Source organism: Trichomycterus rosablanca, unplaced genomic scaffold (genome assembly GCF_030014385.1).
Source record: "Trichomycterus rosablanca isolate fTriRos1 unplaced genomic scaffold, fTriRos1.hap1 scaffold_178, whole genome shotgun sequence".
NCBI classification, from domain to species: Eukaryota; Metazoa; Chordata; class Actinopteri; order Siluriformes; family Trichomycteridae; genus Trichomycterus; species Trichomycterus rosablanca.
The window spans coordinates 16174-38018 of NW_026947006.1; the positions used below are offsets into that span (position 1 = coordinate 16174).

At 38.4% G+C, this 21845-nt stretch overlaps 5 non-coding genes across 5 annotated transcripts; 3 read left to right on the forward strand and 2 right to left on the reverse strand.

The window, feature by feature from the left end:
- The first annotated feature begins 1354 nt into the window (after positions 1-1354).
- On the forward strand, positions 1355-1437 carry trnal-cag (transfer RNA leucine (anticodon CAG)). Its single transcript has one exon. It is a non-coding gene; the product is annotated as a tRNA-Leu (tRNA).
- An 8651-nt stretch (positions 1438-10088) lies between these two features.
- Positions 10089-10161, reverse strand: trnaa-agc (transfer RNA alanine (anticodon AGC)). The gene has a single exon. It is a non-coding gene; the product is annotated as a tRNA-Ala (tRNA).
- A 3938-nt stretch (positions 10162-14099) lies between these two features.
- trnaa-agc (transfer RNA alanine (anticodon AGC)) lies at positions 14100-14172 on the forward strand. The gene has a single exon. It is a non-coding gene; the product is annotated as a tRNA-Ala (tRNA).
- A 4991-nt stretch (positions 14173-19163) lies between these two features.
- trnaf-aaa (transfer RNA phenylalanine (anticodon AAA)) lies at positions 19164-19245 on the forward strand. Its single transcript has one exon. It is a non-coding gene; the product is annotated as a tRNA-Phe (tRNA).
- Positions 19246-20859: 1614 nt separating this feature from the next.
- On the reverse strand, positions 20860-20932 carry trnar-acg (transfer RNA arginine (anticodon ACG)). The gene has a single exon. It is a non-coding gene; the product is annotated as a tRNA-Arg (tRNA).
- Between the last annotated feature and the right edge of the window lie 913 nt (positions 20933-21845).

Below are 21845 nucleotides of genomic sequence, written 5' to 3' on the forward strand. Positions count from 1 at the left end.
ATCTCCTACAAGTTCAACAAAATCAAAGAGAATGCACTTCATAAAAGACCTCATCCCAGAATATGGCTGCATGTTGGCGCTGTTGGCTGACTGAGACTTTTTGAACTGCACTAAACAGTTGGTATATCCTGCACTATTTTGGCACTTACATAAAGCAGCATCAACCCTTAAATCCGTCTGTCAGTGGTACAAAGACAGTTATTATTTTTTTCAGTACGTCCTAAATGCTGGGATGAACGTTTTAAATAAACGTCTCTGATGGTTTAAAAGCAACGCATGATATACCGTACTTGTACTCGGTTGGGAAAAAATGGTATCGATGCATCCCTAATCTCAAGTACAAATTCTTCAACTCTCTAAATAAACCATGTAGTACGGGACATTACCGCTTACCTAATGCAGTAAGGAAGAACTCGCCCGAACAGGGACTTGAACTCTTGAACCTCAGATTAAAAGTCTGATGCTCTACCGAATTAGCTATCTGGGCCCTACAATCTGTTCTTTTCCTCACAAGGATGTGAGATCAATTACAAACTTTAACATACGTTGTCCTGTAAAACTTTAATTAATATAAAACGTTTTTATTTCTGTTTCGGCTCTCTTGAACGCGATTGTATAAAGTTTTAGGTGAAGTATGTTGCTGCTTACACACACAAAGAAAAACATCTCTGGAGGAGAATTTTGCAGGTAGATTACAAACAGATTCCTTTCTTCCACCTTTCTACCTTTTTTCCTGTATCAATTGCACGATGGTTTTAAAGTCATTAAAATGTTATGTGCATTTATATGTGGCAAAATAAAAAAATCCATAAAAATCAAATTGAGTTAGCAAAGAATCTTAAATTATACTAAATGGTTCTTCAAGTAGAAACAGTTCTACCAAGAACACCTAAAAGAACCCTTAAGAAACACTTCTTAGCGCTACATACATCAGTTGTATTCCACACAGGTCAGCATGCGATGAAACTTTGCTCGAAACAGACATCGTTTTACTTTCTAACTGTATTCATATTATTCACAAACAGGGTTTGAGTTCTTAATGAATAATTATTAATCTTAATAAATAATCCAGTCAGTTAAAAACCCAACAAGAAGGCTGTACCTAATACACTCAGACTAGAGAAAACACACCCTAACATGCTAGTGCTGTTACAGTGCTAAGAATGGTCCACCCAAAAACATTATTTGGTCAGTTGGAGATCTCATATGGGGCTCCCTTTCTATTGATATATGGTTTACAGCCTAGTGACAAAGTGTACAGTGCAGCGGATGGGTTACAGTCAGTACATTTACAAAACATAATAATGTGAAAAGATTAAGTAGTTCATGCAAATATTATTCCATGTGTGGCGAGGTCAGGATGGCCGAGTGGTCTAAGGCGCTGCGTTCAGGTCGCAGTCTCCCCTGGAGGCGTGGGTTCGAATCCCACTTCTGACAGTTCATGATTTATACAAATCTACTTCTTTAGAGGACACAGCCATCAGGGAATACAGTTTTCATCAAAGGGTGTACATGGTCTGCAACAATGCTGAGGTAGGTGGTACGTGTCAAAGTAACATCCACATGGATGCCAGGACCCAGGCTTTTGATCACTGAAAATGTGAGAAATTGAATCATGTATTCTTCCTGATCTTGTTCTGTTTATTGTTGCAGCTCTGCTGGAGGGTTATTTTTTTGGTGTTTGTGGTGGTGGTGGTGGTGGTGGTGGGGTCTTTGTTCCTATTTTGGTTTATTTAGTATATGATGTACTTTACATCCATTTAAATATGTACTTAAATACTTAAATATCCATTTAATCCACAAGTATGGATATTCAGCGTCCATTTACATTGTTACAGCAGTATTTTACGACAAAAATTGAAATGTTCACATTATTTAAATGGATGTAAAGTACATCATATACTAAACAAACCAAAATGGGAACAAAGACCCCACCACCACCACCACAAACACCAAGAAAAATAACCCTCCAGCAGAGCTGCAACAAGAACAGGACAATCTCCTACAGGTCCAACAAAATCAAAGAAAAAATGCACTTCATGTGATGGTTTAAAAACAACGCATAATACAGAAAACAGTACGTGAGCTTAAACACGTTGCACCCTCACTTTATAATGCAGCATCAACACTCTGTTAGTACATTACAATTTACAAATTCTAAAGGAAGGTTCTGTGTAAGGGGAATTAGCTCAAATGGTAGAGCATGCTTAGCATGCGAGAGGTAGTGGGATCGCTGCCCACATTCTCCAATGCCGAAACATTATGATCATTTAAAGGCAACACATAATATAAAAGTCGTTGCTCACTGAAACGCTGCATCAAACATTAGGTCAGTCTGTAAGTTTTACAGTGACCTTTTTTGACATGTTTAAATTGACAAATGTAGCGCCCCCTAGCACCCCTGGCTGTATTTGGAAAGCGCTCCCCGACTTCTTTTATTTGTTTAAGAAATCTCTTTCTTTGTGGTAATGTAAGGATTTAAAAGGGCCACTACTTATCAGTACTTACGATTATTTTATATTTAAGCTATACTCTTATTTAAACCGAAAAAACTACTTCACTTCACTTGTATACGTTAATAATACTTAAACAAATTAACTATTTACTCATTTACACAATCATTAATATGCATTTCAAACCCCAATATATTTTACAAAAATGTTATAATACAATAAAAAAAGGGTACCCAAAATTACCGTTGGAGGCCTGATCCAACCTAATAGTCCCAATCAGCACAGATCACGAAGTATATTTGGTCGGTTGTGGTGGAGCTGTCCACGTTCTTTGTTTACATGGATGAAACAGAAAAAATCCACCAGTCTTTTTCCTTTTGATCTTGGATGAAACAATCAGAGTTTATCCGATGCTTTTAATCCACTGTAATCATCACAGTTGCTGAGGAAGCGTACTGCCTTCAATGTCCATGCGCGTAAACTCAAGAGACGAAGTTCACGGCTGATACAGCATAAACAATGTCACTAATTGACTGCAAGATGTTAATATAAGACTCACTGTCCGTTTGTCTTTACGCATCAAGAGAGATAAATCCTAAACAGGTGTTTTACCCGCTTACATGACACTTGTTTCACATCACGCTATTTTCTCCACTTTTTTCTTCTTTTCCACCCACTTTCTCCCGCTCTTTTCCCGACCTGTGAAAGTTCCTGCTGATTGGCTTAAAAATAAATCAAGGGAGGGCTATACATACACTTTACTTTAAACAGCATAAAACAACCAGAACATTATTTACAGAACAAATAAGAACAACTTATTTACGAGTTAAAAATTAACATAAACAAAAATATTAGTAATCCCCAAATTTTATTTGGGTTACACAAACACACAATAATTTATAATTCTCCAATTTTGAAATGTCTCGGAGTTTTATCTGAAACGACTTTTTGTTAAAGTAGCGGTACGTGACTTTTGAATGGTTTTTCATCTGGTGAAACTGCTTCATAAAAGATGAACAGCTGAAACTCACGACATCCCCTTTAAAATGCTGAAAAATGACATCCCCTTTAAAAAGCACGAATGCTGTTTTTTTACTTCAGCTCAGCATTTAATACTGTAATCCCTTCCAAGTTAGTCACTAAACTTGGAGATCTGGGTATTAACACCTCCCTTTGTCACTGGATTATGGACTTTCTTACCAACAGACCTCAGCATGTTAGGTCAGGCCACACCTACTCCATCACCATCTCACTCAATACAGGCGTACCACAGGGCTGTGTGCTGAGCCCATTCCTCTACTCCCTTTTCACCCACGACTGCAGGCCTGTGCATGGATACAACTCCATCATTAAGTTTGCTGACGACACCACGGTGATTGGACTCATCAGTAACAACGATGAGACAGCCTACAGGGAGGAGGTACAGCATCTGGCCACATGGTGTGAGGACAACAATCTGCTCCTCAACAACAACAAAACTAAAGAGCTCATCGTGGACTTCAGGAGGGAAGGAGGAGGCACGCATGACCCCATCCACATAGACGGAATAGCTGTTGAACGTGTCTCCAGCTTCAAGTTTTTGGGGACCCACATTTCGGAGGACCTGTCCTGGACCACCAACACCTCCAGCTTGGCCAAGAAGGCTCACCAGTGCCTCTTCTTCCTGAGGACACTCAGGAAACACCATCTGTCTTCGGCCATCCTGGTGAACTTTTACCAGTGTGCAATAGAAAGTATCCTGACCAGCAGTATCACAGTCTGGTATGGAAACTGCACTGTTGCAAACCGCAAGGCACTGCAACGAGTGGTGAAAACGGCCCAGCGCATCACAGGGACTTCACTTCCACCCATTGAGGACGTCCAGAGGAAACGCTGTCTGCGTCGAGCTCGCAGCATTCTTAAGGACTCCTCCCACCCTGCACACAGACTATTTGCCCTTCTGCCCTCTGGCAGGCGCTTTAGGAGCCTCCGGACAAGGACTACTAGACTGAGGAACAGCTCCCCCCCCCCCCCCCCCCTCCCCACACACACACTACAAACATGATAATTTTTATCCTTTTTCCGCTTTGTATTTCACTGGTACATACCTCATTTGTACATAAATCTCATAAATGCTGTATATATCTGTTTATTATGTTTTTACGTACTCATTCCTTGATCGTGTCCATAGCACCTTAATCACTTTAACCTGCATAGCACCTTAATATTAATATGCACCTTAATATATATATTGTTTTCAGCTACATATCTTGTTTATAGTATAGTTTATAGATCCTGTTAATACCACTGCTATTTACCCACTGTAAATAATGTATATCATAAATACTGTTTATTCTGCACTTTCTGCTTATTGCACTTCTGGTTAGATGCTAAACTGCATTTCGTTGCATTGTACTTGTACATGTGTAATGACAATAAAGTTGAGTCTATCAGTGGTACAAAGACAGTTTTGATTGGGTTTCGATCGTCCTAAAGGCTGCGATAAACAGAGTCTGTGATGGTTTAAAAGCAAGGCATAATACAGAAAAGAGTATGTGAGCTTAAACACGTTGCACCCTCACTTTATAATGCAGCATCAACGCTCTGTTAGTACATTACAATTTACAAAAGGCTAAAGGGGGTTCATCGTAAGGGGAATTAGCTCGAATGGTAGAGTGCTCGCATAGCATGCGAGAGGTAGCTGGATCGATGCTCGCATTCTCCAATGCAGAAGCATTGCAAACTTTTAAGCACATTTTCCCGTGAGCTAAGTAGGGACTTGTAAATAACATTTAGACTTGTAACGCACTGTAGTTAAAAACATGGTCTTCATACTATTTATTTTGTTCTTCTGTCTGTGTAGGGTTTTTACCATGAAGTAAAATCGAGGGAATCTAAATGCATTTATCCATCCAACAATCCATTCATTAGCTTTTAACTATTCATGCAAACGAATGACTTTTTATATTTATATATTGCTCATTGTAGTACTTGTGTCTGCATGGACTTGAACATCACATGACTAAACATTAGGTAGAACTATAGAGACTTATTTACTGTCTTGCCCAAAAACAAACTGGCATAAAGTACTCGACGAGTACAACACACTGAACAATAAAATATAGATGACATACTATAGGCCAGTGAGGTGGCTGCTGCTTCTGGGTGTGTAGTTTCTAAATGATCAAGTCAGCACAGGCACAAGCACTACAAGTATTTATAATAAAGTTTATGTTTAATATTGTGTATATACTGTATACTTTCCCTCCGCCCAGAAATTCCCAGTAAAAAATGACCCACCACAACCCCGTCCAAGATAAAAATGTTTGATGAAAATTAAATTAAATAAAAGAATATGCTGCACTTACACGCACCTGAGATAAATCTACTTTTGGTTTAAAATAGACTGTGCTGGTGTTATGTTGGGTTAGTCTGTAACTGAGCAACAGTGTATGCTACAATGACAACTATAACAATGGTTATCACTGCACACTAAGCTATTCAGTTTTTTGTGATTGTCATTTTAAGATAATACTGAATCAGTCATCAATAAGGTCAGTCAGAACACAGAAAGAACTCATTATGTAAGGGCCAAAATAGTGCAGGATATACCTACTGTTTAGTGCAGTAACAAAACGGCTTTGTAAGGCAAGAACTGAACAAAAAAAAAAAAGCATTTAATTTGACATAAAATATGTGGGTATTAATATGTACAACTCAGTGCATTATTAGGCTGCACATAATTATAGTTTCAAACGGTCCTCTTTTTACTACAGTGTGTTTGAAACGGCTGGGGGTACAATTTGTTGCTGTTGCTGTTTACACACACAAAGAAAAACATCTCAGGAGGAGAATTTTGCAGGTAGATTACAAACAGATTCCTTTCTTTCACCTTTTTCCATTTTTTTTTATATCAACTGCACGATTGTTTTCCAGTCCTTAAATGTTATGTGCATTTATATGTGGCAAGAGAAAAACAAAACCAAAAAAATCAAATTGAGTTAGCAAAGAACCTTGAATTATACTAAAGGGTTCTTCAAGTAAAAACAGTTCTACCAAGAACACAAAAAGAACCCTTTCAAAAAAACATGATTTGGTCAGTTGGAGATCTCATATGGGGCTCCCTTTCGATTGACATATGGTTTACAGCCTAGTGACAAAGTGTACAGTGCAGCAAATGGGTTACAGTCAGTAAATTTATCATACATAATAATGTGAAAAGATTAAGCAGTTTGTACAAATCTTAGTCCGTGTAGGGTGAGGGTGGTGTTGATAATAACTCAGGTAGTTAGGATGGCCGAGCGGTCTAAGGCACTACGATCAGGTCGCAGTCTCCCCTGGAGGCGTGGGTTTAAATACCACTTCTGACAGCTCATGCTTAATACAAATTTACATCTTTAACCCAATAAGATACATAACAAACTGAAAATATATAGTTTCAGTGAGCAATGACGCATTGACTTTGGTATTACGTGATGCCATTAAATGATCACAATGTTTGTACACTGGAGAATGTGGGAATTAATCCCGCTACCTCTCGCATGCTAAGCAAACGCGATACCATTTGAGCTAATTCCCCTTACAAAGGACGCTTTGTAAATTGTAATGTACTAACAGAGTGTTGATGCTGCATTATGTAAGGTCCAAAATAGTGCAGGATACACCAACTGTTTAATGTAGTGCAATTACTACAATTTGTTTGAAACAGTTGGGCATACAACTAGTTGGTGTGGAGAACATGTTACACATGCAGTGTGCTATTATTTCAAGCTGATCAAGTACATGCTATTTCACTTAGAAACATCTCACAAAGTACAAATTCTTTAACTTTCTAAATAAACCATGTAGTACGGGACATTACTGCTCTACCGACTGAGCTATTCGGGCTCTGCAACCTGCTTTAATCCCACAAGGATGTAACATAAATTACAAACTTTAACATACGTTGTCCTGTAAAACTTTCAAGAATTTTAACAATTAATATAAAAAGGTTTTATTGCCAAAAGTATTCACTCGTCTGCCTTCACACGCATATGAACTTGAGTTCACCCTAACACGCTAGTGACGTTACAGTGCTAAGAATGGTCCACCCAAAAAACATGATTTGGTCAGTTGGAGTGCTTATATGGGGCTTTCTTTCCATTGATATATGATTTACAGCCTAGTGACAAAGTGTAGAGTGCAGCAGATGGGTTACAGTCAGTAAATTTACCATACATAATAATGTGAAAAGATTCAGGAGTTTGTACAAATAGTAGTCCGTGTGGGGTGAGGGTGGTATCCGGGGTACTCCAGATAGTCAGGATGGCCGAGCGGTCTAAGGTGCTGCGTTCAGGTCGCAGTCTCTCCTGGAGGCGTGGGTTCGAATCCCACTTCTGACAGCTCATGCTTTATACAAATTTACATCTTTAACCCTCTACCATACATAATAATGTGAAAAGATATAACAGTTAGTACAAATCTTAGTACTAGTTAGTCTTAGTTTTTTATTATTTCAAATGCCATTAATAATTTATAATCACTGATTTGTGAGATATCAGCAGTAGTAGGTCATGTTTAACTGGTTTAATATTGTTTAAGCGCTGATTATCGGCTGTTTTTCGTGAGTATGTTTGGGCGGTTTTCCAAGCATTTTGGCGGACTTTGAGATGCGCAATCTGGCAACTCTGACTGAAGCGTTCATTCATATTTTGGAGCGATGTATGTTTGTATGCTAGAATATAAATAACATCTTTTACAAACTGCTGTCTATTTACATTGACATTTTCTCTTCTGTCTAAACATTTTTGGAATTGGGTTTGTAAAGATAAGGGATACAGTAGATAATATATTTAATGAGCTGAACTAACCGAGAGAAGCGCTAACGGTGTTGGAAGAGTCTAAAAGGGTTTGGAACATAGTCGTATCATCATAGCAGTACAACACAGTTTTGTCCGTAGCATCCGAAAATATCCAGAAGCTAATATACAAAAAACGTTTATTTTAATAAACTTACCTTGTTGAAAAAAGTATGACCTCAATTTCTAAACAAACACAGTATCCGCTGCTGCAGTCTCAACACAAACTTTTCTGCACTGAAATCGCAAGAACACATTTTATGGATATTACGGTAATGCACTGAAAACTCGTCCTACAGTCATGCAAGCACATACAGCAGTGTGTGAGTTTACACTAATCAACCATAACATTAAAACCACCTCCTTGTTTCTACACTCACTGTCTATTTTATCAGCTCCACTTACCATATAGAAGCACTTTGTAGTTCTACAATTATTGACATGACCACTACAGAGCAGGTATTATTTAGGTGGTGGATCATTCTCAGCACTGCAGTGACACTGACATGGTGTTGGTGTGTTAGTGTGTGTTGTGCTGGTATGAGTGGATCAGACACAGCAGCGCTGCTGGAGTTTTTAAATACCGTGCCCACTCACTGTCCACTCTATTAGACACTCCTACCTAGTTGGTCCACCTTGTAGAGATAGTCAGAGACGATCGTTCATCTATTGCTGCTGTTTGAGTTGGTCATCTTCTAGACCTTCATCAGTGGTCATAGGACACTGCCCACAGGGTGCTGTTGGCTGGATGTTTTTGGTTGGTGGACTGTTCTCAGTCCAGCAGTGACAGTGAGGTGTTTAAAAACCTGCAGCGCTGCTATGTCTTATCCACTCATACCAGCACAACACACTAAGACACCACCACCATGTCAGTGTCACTGCAGTGCTGAGAATGATCCACCACCCAAATAATAGCTGCTCTGTAGTGGTCCTGGGAGAGTCCTGACCATTAAAGAACAGCATAAAAGGGGGATAAAAAAGCATGTAGAGAAACAGGTGGATTACAGTCAGTAATTGTAGAACTACAAAGTGCTTCTATATGGTGGAGCTGATAAAATGGACAGTGAGTGTAGAAACAAGGAGGTGGTTTTAATGTTATGGCTGATCGGTGTATACTCACCATGTATGCGTGGCTTTCCTCCGGGTATGAAAACGTGCCAGTAGGTGTAATTGCTGCTCTAAATTGCACCTGTATGTGTGAGTGAGTGGATAAATTAGTGTGTGATGCTTTGCGATGGTTTGACGCGCCCTGTCCAGGGTGTATTTTTGTCTCGAGCCCAGTGTTCGTGACACTGGACCCACGCTTGCCCTGTAATGCTGAATATCAATACAGGCAAATGAAGCGCATTTAAAAAAGCTTTAAAGCATTCTTGAAAAATGATGAGACCAACCTTTTTAAAAAGTAGATCCCGATGACCTGTTGACTGAAATAGTAGATCCCAAGCCACATAAGTGTGGGCACCAGTTTTCCATTGGCTACGTTTTAACAAGACGTACCAAGAATGGCCTGTAGATGGCGCACTGTAGTCGTTTTTAAAAGCAAGCTATGGCCAATTATGCCACCGAACTTAAATATGTACAATACTTTATATTGTATCAATTGTAACAGTATCAAATAATAAAACATTATAAAAAATTATAAGTTTATGCGTTTCTGTCAAAACAAAACAAAAAAGGTATGTAAACAAAACTGTTTGAGCGTAAATAGGGCGTTACTGACATTGTAACATGGACAGACTAGCCTTATGGTTAATGCTGCAACGAATTTTACCGTAATTTCATCTTTTCAGATTGCAAAATGATCATAATGTTTGTGTACTGGAGAATGTGGGCATCGATCCCACAACCTCTCGCATGCTAAGCGAGCACTCTACCATTGGAGCTAATTCCCCTTACACAAAACTTTCCTTTACCCTTTGTAAATTGTAATGTACTAACAGAGTGTTAATGCTGCATTATAAAGTGAGAGTGCAACATGTTTAAGCTCACGTACTCTTTTCTATATTATGCGTTGCTTTTCATTAAAATGTTATGTGCATTTATATATATAAAATAAAAAAATCCATAAAAATCAAATTGAGTTAGCAAAGAACCTTAAATTATACTAAATGGTTCTTCAAGTAGAAACAGTTCTACCAAGAACACCTAAAAGAACCCTTAAGAAACACTTCTTAGTGCTACATACATCAGTTGTATTCCACACAGGTCAGCATGCGATGAAACTTTGCTCGAAACAGACATCGTTTTACTTTCTAACTGTATTCATATTATGTCATCTAGTGGACAATTGAATAGCCTACAACGAGCACAAACAGGGTTTGAGTTCTTAATGAATAATTATTAATCTTAATAAATAATCCAGTCAGTTAAAAACCCAACAAGAAGGCTGTACCTAATACACTCATAGTAGAGAAAACACACCCTAACATGCTAGTGCCGTTACAGTGCTAAGAATGATCCACCCAAAATCATTATTTGGTCAGTTGGAGATCTCATATGGGGCTCCCTTTCTATTGATTTTTGGTTTACAGCCTAGTGACAAAGTGTACAGTGCAGCAGATGGGTTACAGTCAGTACATTTACAATACATGATAATGTGAAAAGATTAAGCAGTTTATGGGTTCGAATCCCACTTCTGACAGCTCATGATTTAAACAAATCTACTTCTTTAGAGGACACAGCCATCAGGGAATACAGCTTTCATCAAAGGGTGAACATGGTCTGCAACAATGCTGAGGTAGGTGGTACGTGTCAAAGTAAATTCCACATGGATGCCAGGACCCAGGCTTTTGATCACTGAGAAACTGAATCATGTATTCATCCTGATCTTGCTCTGTTTATTGTTGCAGCTCTGCTGGAGGGTTATTTTTTTGGTGTTTGTGGTGGTGGTGGTGGTGGGGTCTTTGTTCCCATTTTGGTTTATTTGATGTACTTTACATCCATTTAAATATGTACTTAAATACTTAAATATCCATTTAAGTATGTTTATTCAGCGTCCATTTACATTGTTACAGCAGTATTTTACGACAAAAATGGAAATGTTCACATTAATGAAATTAGGGCTGCACGATATTTCGTTTCAGCATCGTCATCGCGATGTGTGCATGCGCGATAGTCACATCGCAGGACGTGCGATGTTTCTTAATGCAAATGATATCAAATACGTCATGCTACAACTTTTTTGCTGCTTGACACAAAACAAAAATTCACACCGTTCTCATTTTCAATGACGGCTCACACCCGCCTTGTGTACTGAGCAGCAGCCAGTCAGAGGACTCATAAGATCCGGGTTCATTGAGATTTCGGACTCGTGATTCCTGATTCAGTACAAAGATTCGAATCATTAACCCGGTTGATTCAGGAACCGCCCAGCTCTAGTATTGAACAGTCTAAGCTGCAGCATTTCTCTCCCATTGATAAAAATACGGAACAAAGCGCATCCCGTATCAGTTCAATACGGAACGCGACATTCAGTTTTCAAATACGGAACGATTCCGTATTTTACGGGACGGTTGGCAACCCTAGCGCTAACATGTCAATATAACATCTCGATTCGTGTACAGAAAACGGTTACATTTGCTGACAAGCCCATACTTGCTAATAAAAACACTTGTTTAAAATCAATAATTATTTATTTACGTTTGAAAATAACTTTGTCCGCTCCGTCAGCCATGTTTATTTTTCTGTGAGAGAAGAGATATTGAAGCTTTCTTAGTTTAATGCTCAGTTTCAACCAAGTACAAAGATGTAGCTGGTCATAATCTTTTGTAACCCTTGTAGGCACCACCCTTTTTCACAGATGAGCCCCTTATTTAGAGTAAGATACATGCATTATTAATATTATTAGCAATGTGGTGAAAATTCCTGCATTTTTTTAATATCGCAATATACAGTATATCGCAGGGGGAAAAAAAATCGCAATGTCAGTTTTTTCCAATATCGTGCAGCCCTAATTGAAATGGATGTAAAGTACATCATTTACTAAATAAACCAAAATGGGAACAAAGACCCCACCACCACCACCACCACCACCACAAACACCAAGAAAATAACCCTCCAGCAGAGCTGCAACAAGAACAGGACAATCTCCTACAGGTCCAACGAAATAAAATAGAAAAATGCACTTCAAAAAAGACCTCACATTGTTCGTCCTAAAGGCTAAGATTAACGTTTTAAATAAACTGAGTCTGTGATGGTTTAAAAACAACGCATAATATAGAAAAGAGTACGTGAGTTTAAACACGTTGCACCCTCACTTTATAATGCAGCATCAACACTCTGTTAGTCAGTGGTGTATAGTAACGAAGTAATAATACTTCGTTACAGTACTTAAGTAGTTTTTTGAAGTACTTGTACTTTACTGGAGTATAAAAACTTTCACTTTTACTCCACTACATCTTCTAAAGAAATTGTGTACTTTTACTCCGTTACATTCGCTGTATGTAAATTCGTTACTCGTTACTACAAAATGAAAGTTAAATGATGTGAGATGTGTGACAGACTGCACGCTGGTTTGGTGAATCTGCGCTTGTGAGTTAAACACATTAATGCGCATGTGCAAACGTTCTCTAAAAGCTATCAGAGTTTTCTAGATGTGCGTCGTTCACCCAAAGACCCGCAAATATGGAGATTTCAGAAGCTCCAACACACTGATGTAAGTTAACAATGATTAACAAAGTAAAGCTGAAGCATCAGCGTTTTTTTTTTCATATTATTAGCATTAACATTGTTCAGATATCTACCTACCACTTTCACCGATTACATTCGAACCACAAATAAAACGTTTCATAAATCATTACATTTGTTTGGAATTCATTGACTGCAAAACTCATGAAGACACGTCCATTATTTTTAAAAACTCACCTACGGACAAATATTTCCTCAGATAATTTCTGTATTAGACAGGCGGAGGAGAGATTCATGGTGCTGAGGAACATGCAGCACGTCTTTAACCTTTAATGCTCTCAACAAGAACTCAACTTATCCAACTTATTATTCATGATTTTTCAGCTGTTGGCTTCAAGTTAGAAATGGTGTTTTCTTAAAGTAAGAATACCAATATTTTTTTTGTTCAACACATGCCATTCAGTGAGTAGATACAGCCCAAAAAAGATGATTTAAATACAGCTTATTTTACTCAAATATTTTGATTTAAAATAATGGTTGAACAGATCATTAAAGGGATAAAAGTGCCACACGTTGTTAAACTCTCTTGAGTTTTGCTTTAAATTAATTATGCCAAAATTATTTTTTTGTTATTGAAATATACTACCCAAATAAAAAAATGGGACAGTATAGAAAATGCAAATAAAATAGATGCAGTGTTTCTTATATTTACATCGACTCACATTCTAAAAACGTTGGAACAGGAACATTTAGGGCTAGTAATAAGTTAAAAAACAACTAAATAATGTCATGATTTCAAACAGGTGATGTCAACAGTTGATTATGATCATGAATTGGCACAAATCATGTTCAGATGAAAGGAAGAAAACAGGTTAATTGTTAAGGTGGTTTACAGGCTTAAAAGAACAATCTTTATATTTAAAATGAGCGCTTCAGTTTATACTAACAGCATTTACTTTTACTTCTACTTTTAATACTTAAGTACATTTAATATCAAATTACTTTTGATACTTAAGTACATTAAACATCAGATACTTTTAGACTTTTACTTAAGTAATATTCTAAAAGGTGACTTTTACTTCTATCAAAGTAAATTTCTGGTAAGATACTTGAACTTTTACTCAAGTATGGCCTTCTAGTACTTTATACACCACTGCTGTTAGTACATTACAATTTACAAATCATGAAGGAAGGTTCTGTGTAAGGGGAATTAGCTCCAATGGTAGAGCGCTCGCTTAGCATGCGAGAGGTAGTGGGATCGATGCCCACATTCTCCAATGCTGAAACATTATGATCACTTAAAGGCAACACATAATATGAAAGTCGTTGCTCACTGAAACGCTGCATCAAACATTAGGTCAGTCTGTAAGTTTTACAGTGACAGTTATGCTCTATTTTTACTCAAATCGTTTGGTTTAAAGACCTTTTTTGACTTGTTTAAATTGACAAATATAGCGCCCCCTAGCACACCTGGCTGTATTTGGAAAGCGCTCCCCGACTTCTTTTATTTAAGAAATCTCTTTCTTTGTGGTAATGTAAGGATTTAAAAGGGCCACTACTTATCAGTACTTACGATTATTTTATATTTAAGCTATACTCTTATTTAAACCGAAAAAACTACTTCAATTACCCTATATATATGTGGTACTAACCTGTCACAAAAAAACCTGCGACTAACACCATTTACAGTAGCTGTATTAACATTATCCCTGACTCACATACCAAACTTGTATACGTTAATAATACTTAAACAAATTAACTATTTACTCATTTACACAATCATTAATATGCATTTCAAACCCCAATATATTTTACAAAAATGTCATAATACAGATTCACTCAAATTACCATCAGTAATATTCAAAATATCATCAATCTCTCTTAAGTTAGGTAAATAACTAACTAAAAAATTTTTTAATTACCATTGCAGGCCTGATCCAACCTAATAGTCCCAATCAGCACAGATCACGAAGTATATTTAGTCGGTTGTGGTGGAGCTGTCCACGTTCTTTGTTTACATGGATGAAACAGAAAAAATCCACCAGTCTTTTTCCTTTTGATCTTGGATGAAACAATCAGAGTTAATCCGATGCTTTTAATCCACTGTAATCATCACAGTTGCTGAGGAAGCGTACTGCCTTCAATGTCCATGCGCGTAAACTCAAGAGACGAAGTTCACGGCTGATACAGCATAAACAATGTCACTAATCGACTGCAAGATGTTAATATAAGACTCACTGTCCGTTTGTCTTGACGCATCAAGAGAGATAAATCCTAAACAGGTGTTTTACCTGCTTACATGACACTTGTTTCACATCACGCTATTTTCTCCACTTTTTTCTTCTTTTCCACCCACTTTCTCCCGCTCTTTTCCCGACCTGTGACAGTTCATGCTGATTGGCTTAAAAATAAATCAAGGGAGGGCTATACATACACTTTACTTTAAACAGCATAAAACAACCAGAACATTATTTACAGAACAAATAAGAACAACTTATTTACTAGTTATAAATTAACATAAAATATTAGTAATCCCCAAATTTTAATTGGGCTACACAAACACACAATAACTTATAATTCTCCAATTTTGAAATGTCTCGGAGTTTTATCTAAAACGACTTTTTGTTAAAGTAGCGGTACGTGACTTTTTAATGATTTTTCATCTGGTTAACTGTTTTGTAAAAGATGAAAAGCTTAAACTCACGACATTCCCTTTAAAATGCAGCATCAACCCTTAAGTCAGTCTATCAGTGGTACAAAGACAGTTTTGATTGGGTTTCGATCGTCCTAAAGTCTGCGATAAACGGAGTCTGTGATGGTTTAAAAGCAAGGTATAATACAGAAAAGAGTATGTGAGCTTAAACACGTTGCACCCTCACTTTTTAATGCAGCATCAACGCTCTGATAGTACATTACAATTTACAAAAGGCTAAAGGGGGTTCATCGTAAGGGGAATTAGCTCGAATGGTAGAGCGCTCGTTTAGCATGCGAGAGGTAGCTGGATCGATGCTCGCATTCTCCAATGCAGAATCGTTGCAAACTTTTAAGCACATTTTCCCATGAGCTAAGTAGGGACTTGTAAATAACATTTAGACTTGTAACGCACTGTAGTTAAAAACATGGTCTTCATAATATTTATTTTGTTCTTCTGTCTGTGTAGGGTTTTTACCATAAAGTAAAATCGAGGGAATCTAAATGCATTTATCCATCCAACAATCCATTCATTAGCTTTTAACTATTCATGCAAATGAATGACTTTTTATATTTATATATTGCTCATTGTAGTACTTGTGTCTACATGGACTTGAACATCACATGACTAAACATTAGGTAGAACTATAGAGACTTATTTACTGTCTTTACAAATTGGCATAAAGTACTCGACGAGTACAACACACTGAACAATAAAATATAGATGACATACTATAGGCCAGTGAGGTGGCTGCTGCTTCTGGGTGTGTAGTTTCTAAATGATCAAGTCAGCACAGGCACAAACACTACAAGTATTTATAATAAAGATCATTTTATGTTCAATATTGTGTATATACTGTATCCTTTCCCTCCGCCCAGTAAAAAATGACCCACCACGACCCCGTCCAAGATAAAATGTTTGATGAAAATAAAATAAAATAAAAGAATATGCTGCACTTACAAGCACCTGAGATAAATCTACTTTTGGTTTAAACTAGACTGTGCTGGTGTTATGTTGGGTTAGTCTGTAACTGAGCAACAGTGTATGCTACAATGACAACTATAACAATGGTTATCACTGCACACTAAGCTATTCAGTTTTTTGTGATTGTCATTTTAAGATAATACTGAATCAGTCATCAATAAGAGGTCAGTCAGGACACAGAAAGAACTCATTATGTAAGGGCCAAAATAGTGCAGGATATACCTACTGTTTAGTGCAGTGCAGTAACAAAACAGCTTTGTAAGGCAAGAACTGAACAATTAAAAAAAGCATGTAATTCGACATAGAATATGTGGGTATTAATATGTACAACTCATTGCATTATTAGGCTGCACATAATTATAGTTTAAACGGTCCTCTTTTTACTATAGTGTGTTTGAAACGGCTGGGGGTACAATTAGTTGGTGTGGAGAACATGTTACACATTCACTATGCAATTGTTTCAAGCTGATCACTTAGAAATATCTCACCAAGTATAAATTCTTTAACTTTCTTAACAAACCATGTAGTACGGGACAATGCCGCTTACCCAACACAGTAAGAAACAACTCACCCGAACAGGGACTTGAACCCTGGACACAAAGAAAAACATCTCTGGAGGAGAATTTTGCAGGTAGATTACAAACAGATTCCTTTCTTTCACCTTTTTCCTTTTTTCCTGTATCAATTGCACGATTGTTTTCCAGTCATTAAAATGTTATGTGCATTTATATGTGGCAAGAGAAAAAAAATCCATAAAAATCAAATTGAGTTAGCAAAGAACCTTGAATTATACTAAAGAGTTCTTCAAGTAGAAACAGTTCTACCAAGAACACAAAAAGAACCCTTTCAAAAAACATTATTTGGTCAGTTGGAGTGCTCATATGGGGCTCCCTTTCGATTGATATATGGTTTACAGCCTAGTGACAAAGTGTACAGTGCAGCAAATGGGTTACAGTCAGTAAATTTACCATACATAATAATGTGAAAAGATTAAGCAGTTCATACAAATGGTGGTGTCGATGGTACCCAAGCTAGTCAGGATGAGGTCTAAAACGCTAAGTTCAGGTCACAGTGTCCCATGAGGCGTGGGTTTGAATCCCACTTCTGACTGCTAGTGCTTTATACACATTTATGTCTTTAACCCTCTAACATACAGTACATAATAATGTGAAAAGATTCAGCACTTTGTACAAATCTTTGGCCATGTGGGGGTGTTGTTGGTAATTGGCATTAGGACCTTGCAAGCATGTCAGGATGGCCGAGCAGTCTAAGGTCTAAGGTCTAAGTTCAGGTCGCAGTGTCCCCTGGAGGCGTGGGTTCAAATCCCACTTCTGACATCTCATGCTTTATGCAAGTTTACTTCTTCAGAGGACACAGCCATCAGGGAATACAGTTTGCATGAACTGGGTGTACATGGTCTGCAACAATGCTGAGGTAGGTGGTACGTGTCAAAGTAACATCCACATGGATACCAGGACCCAGGCTTTTGATCTCTAAAAGTGTGAGAAATTTAAACATGTATTCATCCTGATCATAAAGTATGTTTACTCAGCGTCTATTTACATTGTTACAGCAGTATTTTACAACTGAAATGTTCACATTATTTAAATGTATGTAAAGTACATTGTATACTAGCTGTTTACTTTTTTCCTAAGTAAAAACTGTCATTACCTCAACATGTCATTACCAACACATATCTTGTTGTGATGGTAAAAACACTTAGTGATGGTAATTACAGGTTTTTAGTTTCACCATCACTATCTTATTAACTATTTAATAATTAAAGCTAATTAAGGCTAAATAAGCATAATGGTTTTATTATACAAGGAAACATTAATTTTCACTGATTAGTCAATATGGCCCACAATTCTCCTTTACCCTTTGTAAATTGTAATGTACTAACAGATCATTGATGCTGCATTATAAAGTGGGGGTTCAACGTGTTTAAGCTCACGTACTCGCGTTTATCGCAGCCTTTAGGACGAACTGAACCAAATCGTAACTTTGTACCACTGACAGACTGTCTTAAGGGTTGATGCTGCATTATGTAGGGGCCAAAATAGTGCAGGATATACCAACTGTTTAGTGCAGTGCAATAACAAAGCAGCTCTGTGAAGCAAGAACTAAAATTATGATGCATGTAATTCAACATAAAATATGTGGGTATTAATATCTAAAACTCAGTGCATTATTAGGCTGCACATAAATATAGATTTAAATGGTCCTCTATTTACTACAGTCTGTTTAAAACAACTAGATGGTATGGAGAACATGTTACACACACAGAGTGCTATTATTTCAAGCTTATCAAGTACATGCTATTTTACTTAGAAATATCTCACAAAGTACAAATTCTTCATCATTCTAAACAAAGCACGTAGTACGGGACATTACCGCTCACCTAATGCAGTAAGAAACAACTCTCCCGAACGGGGACTTGAACCCTGGACCCTCAGATTAAAAGTCTGATGCTCTACCGACTGAGCTATCACAAGTGTGGCAACAGCACTTGCAACCTCTTTAACTTCTATTGGAAAACGCAGGTAGAAATTGCATACGTAGTTGCTCGTTTCGATCGGCACCTTAACCAGTGGTAGTGTGGCCGAGTGGTCTAAGGTGCTGGATTAAATTTCCAGTCTTTTCGGGGGCGTGGGTTCGAGTCCCACCGCTGCCAACTCATGCTTTTCGTTTTTAAAAGAAAGTTCATGAGCTGCAATCAAATGGATTGCATAAACGGTGCTTGAGTTAGAGATCTCAGACACATGTCAAGTCTTAATTTATTTATATAGCGCTTTTTACAATGAACATTGTCTCAAAGCAACTTCACAAAATCCAGGACCAACAGACTGTGGCAGGGAAAAACTCAGGAAGAAACCTTGAGAGAAACCAGACTCAGCAGGGACCCGTCCTTCTTGGGTGGCTTGAAGGATACTTTAAATTAATAGGATTTACACAAATCATACAAACACAAAATTAAATTGAACTGAAAGTTGTAACTAGCAAAAAAATAATGTAAGTTCTTCATTGTTCAGTCCAGTCTGTGATAAAGTCCGTTTTAAGTTCTGGACATTTTTGGTGCAAACACGCCAGGTGTCCGTCACATCTAGTAGGAGCAGCATTGTTGGCACTGCAGTCTCGACTTGCAGTCTTTAACCTCGAGAGGGTGAACAGGTTTCTGTCAGAGCCACCTCGGGTTAAAACAACAGAAGATGTTGTTACAATGTGAAATCGTTAAGAGTAAAATATCAGAGAGTTTTACAGGTTTAGACTCCAGCACTCTAACAGGTCAACGTGATTGACATGAAATGTGGCCACTGTTTTTGTAAATTTGCAGATTGCCTCCACCTAGCGGAAATTTTAAGAAATGCAATATATTACAGGTTAGAACAGGGGTGGGGAACCTCCGGCCCGTGGGCCGTATACGGCCCCCCCGCTCAATCAAATGTGGCCCGCCATATATTTCCTAGATTTTATTGTCTGGGCTTTATGCAATTAATTAAACTTTAGACGATACAACAGACATAACAAATACGAGTTATGTTGCCACATACCGGTTGCGTGTTGCCACGACATCATTGCCCCCAGATATTCCACAGCTGGTCAAGACCAAACATTCACAACCGTCACATGATAAGGTAAGTCTGAAATCAAATATAAACACTACATACCATCAGCATCATGTATTTATAAAGCCTATATTAATTTGGCTCTATGTTGCGTCATTGTAGTCTGTGGCCCGTGACCAGATATGTAATTATTAATCTGGCCCTCAGTGGGTAGAAGGTTCCCCACCCCTGGGTTAGAACATGACATTAAAACAACCTCTTTGTTTCTAAACTCACTGTCCATTTTATCAGCTCCACTTACCATATTGAAGCACTTTGTAGTTCTACAATTACTGACTGTAGTCCATCTGTTTCTCTACATAATTTTAAAACCTGGAGAACGCAGGCATTGATCTCACTACCTCTCGCATGCTAAGCGAGCACTCTACCATTTGAGCTAATTCCCCGTACAAAGAGCCGAGTAGGCAAATTTTTGCTCAAGTCCAATCATAAAGACCAATTCCAATACCAGGAGTCGAACTCCGCCGCCTGGGTGAAAACCAGGAATCCTGACCGCTAGACCATATGGGAAACTGCAAGGCTCTGCACCGGCTGACACCAGCATCAGCCACTTCTTTTCGCTCTGCCAAGCCTTTGTCACCTTAACAAGACCTGCATTGTTGGATCTGGGGTACAGAGAACCATACACAAGGAGTTAGAGAGAAAAAAAGGCATAAGGTAACCGAGCCAGCCAGGAGTCGAACCTAGAATCTTCTGATCCGTAGTCAGACGCGTTATCCATTGCGCCACTGGCCCCTGCATGAGTGTGGTCATGACCTCCCTGAAGCTCCAGCCCCATTTCTGTCTCTTGACCGAGGAGAGAAGCACGGCATACAAAAAGACAGTGCCATGACCTGGATTCGAAACGGGGTTGCTGCGGCCACAACGCAGAGTACTAACCACTATACAATCAAGCTTCCCAGTGGTCAGCCACTGGTGGCTCATGTTGACTGCTCCTTGATAGACTCCCTCATATACCGGGAGTCGAATGCAGGCCACCTGGCTAAAAGCAGTTTAGAGCCAAGTGTATTATGCTAGCAGGGGCCCCCAAGGGGGATAGGTCTCAACTGAGGTGCCAGACTAAACGTACAGCCCAATGTCGGCAGCAGGACGTTGCGTGATGGAAGCAAATTATCAATCTCTTATCAATCTCGTATTGACAATGGCTACAACACTGATCCAGTGTGGCTCCTCACAGGTACCACATTACTGCGCAGGAGAAAGGCCTGGCAATCTACTTCCGTACTATGCCAAGAAAACTTGATGTAGCGTACAACTAAAGGAATGCGATATAGTGCTGGAAGATGCGCCCCTAGGTCGAAAGGCACTCAACAAGCTACTGGGGAAGAGCCGATGGTCGTCTTGAGTAGGATCAATGCTTATGATGCGCCAGGATCAAAGCCGCAAGGTCGTCTTGGTGCTGATGTCGCTTGGTCGAAAGGGAAGATCAAATTAGATATATCATCAGACTAGGAACTTGGAATGTACGAACCATGAACCAAGGCAAACTCGACATTGTCAAAGCCAAAATGGACAGAACAGGACTTGATTTACTCAGAATTAGTGAACTAAAGTGGACTCAATCCGGACATTTCCAGTCAAACGAACATTGGGTCTACTATTCTGGAAATGATAACCAAAGACGAAATGGCGTTGCCTTTATTCTTAA